The following is a 2500-nucleotide window of genomic DNA, read 5'->3' as shown; positions in this document are numbered from 1 at the left end:
CCTCTCTTCTATCTCTGTATAAAGTCTGCCTCAGAACAATACTCATTTATGGATCCCATGTCTGGATAAGCACCAGTCAACAAAACCTCAAAAAATTGCAGGTCACCCAAAACCGCATCCTGAAAATAATCACTGGTCGCCCCCCTCTCTACTCTACAAAGATGCTCCATGATGAAACAAATATTCAGCCCATCATTTCTTATATCCGGAATGGCATTGCCAAATACTCAGTGTTAAATCACACTAATACCCTGATCAGACTCACCGGCCTATATGACATCAATCGTATTCCCTACCGCGTTAAATACAAATTCTCCATCTCAGGATAATCTGCCCTCCCCCCATCACTTAGGTGTTCTACTGTGTTGAACTTCCTTGCTTTATCTTCACTTACTCTAGCTCTGCTTACAGTGCACCATGTTTGATGCTGCCTACCTCCCTTGCCTGCTGGTTGCTGGCTACTGGTTGCATGAAGTGATAACTTTTGCTTTTCCTGGTGCATGGCTTACCCCTTCCTGCCTATTAGTCACAATATTAACTTTCTTCATGTTTTTAGGTTTTTTTGAAAATTTTTCCGAGCACAATTCATGTTGGCTACTGCCATTCCATACATCACTGACGTTAACTACAATGTGAGCCCCCTGGTCTATGCTATGCCAAATCAAAACATTGAACATTTAAAGCAGCGAATTCGCATAGCATGTGAAGAATTCACAGTTCAGTTTTTCTTCTACCAACCGTCGAGACGTATCCGCCGAACCGCTGCCGCAGGACCAGTTAACGCATAACATAAAACGGTTGTATTTTCCGGGCGAATTGTACACCTTCCATCACACCTATGTATATCTTAATAAATTGAGGTGAAAACAGTGTAACAGTGTAACAGTGTATCGCCAAACGATAGAAACAATAGACATCGACATCGACAACAACAGACGTCGAACGCCTCGACGTCTTCTGTTTTTTTCCCCCACTTTCCCCGCGGGCCAGGCGACGTTTGACGAAGGCCGATCATATGAGTTGACCGACCCGGCCGTAACATCAGCTGTTTCGGATTGCCTGGAAAGGTCAGGATCGACATACTGACCCATTTCCGTCGAAGCAGATTAATTCGTGAACGGATGGGTAAGTTTTTCATAAGTAATAAAACACTTTATTCCTTTCGGATAACGAATAAAAGTATCAAACACAGTTATTAAACGACTTATTTGTTATTCATGAAAAAAAAAAAATACGTTTTGTAAATCTATGTCAATTATACACATGCTGAAAATTTCATCGAAATCGGTGGATGGAGAAACAAGCGACAGGCATCGAAAGATGTAAGAATCTGCAGATCTATTAGTTTTACGCCGAAAGTCATGATAGTGCGATTTTCACAATCTTTAACCGTTTGTAGCTCATAGCAACATTAACCGATTTCGATGAAATTTTCAGCGTGTGTATAATTGACATAGATCTACAAAACGTATTTTTTAGATTTTCATTACGAGCTCAGACAAAAAAGTTGTAAAAACGATCTTCGTTATTTTCTTCGCAATTCCGACTAATTGCAGTTTTTTCAAAAATTTATCAAACGTCAGAATTGAAACCATTTCTCTAAGCCTTATAAAAATAGCGGTGCAAAGTCAAATTTTTTTGACAGCGATCGATAACCGAGAAGTCACGCGTACGCTTGTTCACGATAGCGCGCGGGTGAATCACTGTTCGCCCGTCCCGGAGCGCGGGCTCTACGCACGCTCTGATTGGCCAGTGTTTTTCGTTAATAATTCAAAAACGAAGCTTCAAACAAGATTTTGGTCAAGGAAAAAATTGTTCAGAGTCACCCCAGCAACCCCCCATTTCCGGGTGTTACACTCTTTACGGGACACCCTGTATATACTCTGACCAATTTAAGAATAACCTCGCTTCGCGCATGGAACGTGCCTAAGGCAGGGCTAGAACGTCCAAACCCCCACTTAATCGCCTCTCTCTGTCTATGCACAGAACGGACGAAAATCGGTCCGAGAGCGAGGTTATTCTTAAATTGGACAGAGTGTACATATGTTGTTAATATCAGAGACGCGCTCGTGTAGTCGCAACGTGGCTGGACAAAGACTCTAACCGTCTGACAAAACACTAGCACCCGCACGCGCGGGCATCGCTCACGCCATAAACAAAAGACGCACCGAAGTCCCGAATTGTTATCGGGATCCACGAGAATCTCTCTCGTTACAACACATACATACATACACGCATCGTTGCCCGAGAAGACGTGACTTGTTGCCCGCAGATTTTTTTACGCTGAACGACTGAACGGCACTGCCATAGGGAATTATTTCCAAAGTAGACCATCAAACTGTGAGTATGATTTCTTTCGGATGTAAGCTAGGTTTAGATCTTTCTCTTAGAGATTCCAATTTTTACGTACAAGGAATTAATACTCTTGTAATACGTTGGCAAAAATTCATGGAACACTGTAGAAATTATTTTAAGTAAAAATGTTTAATTTCATTGGAGC

Source organism: Habropoda laboriosa, unplaced genomic scaffold (genome assembly GCF_001263275.1).
Source record: "Habropoda laboriosa isolate 0110345459 unplaced genomic scaffold, ASM126327v1 scaffold155, whole genome shotgun sequence".
Classification (NCBI taxonomy): Eukaryota; Metazoa; Arthropoda; class Insecta; order Hymenoptera; family Apidae; genus Habropoda; species Habropoda laboriosa.
The sequence above is the reverse complement of the archived record's forward strand: the minus strand, read 5'-3'. Positions refer to the sequence as shown.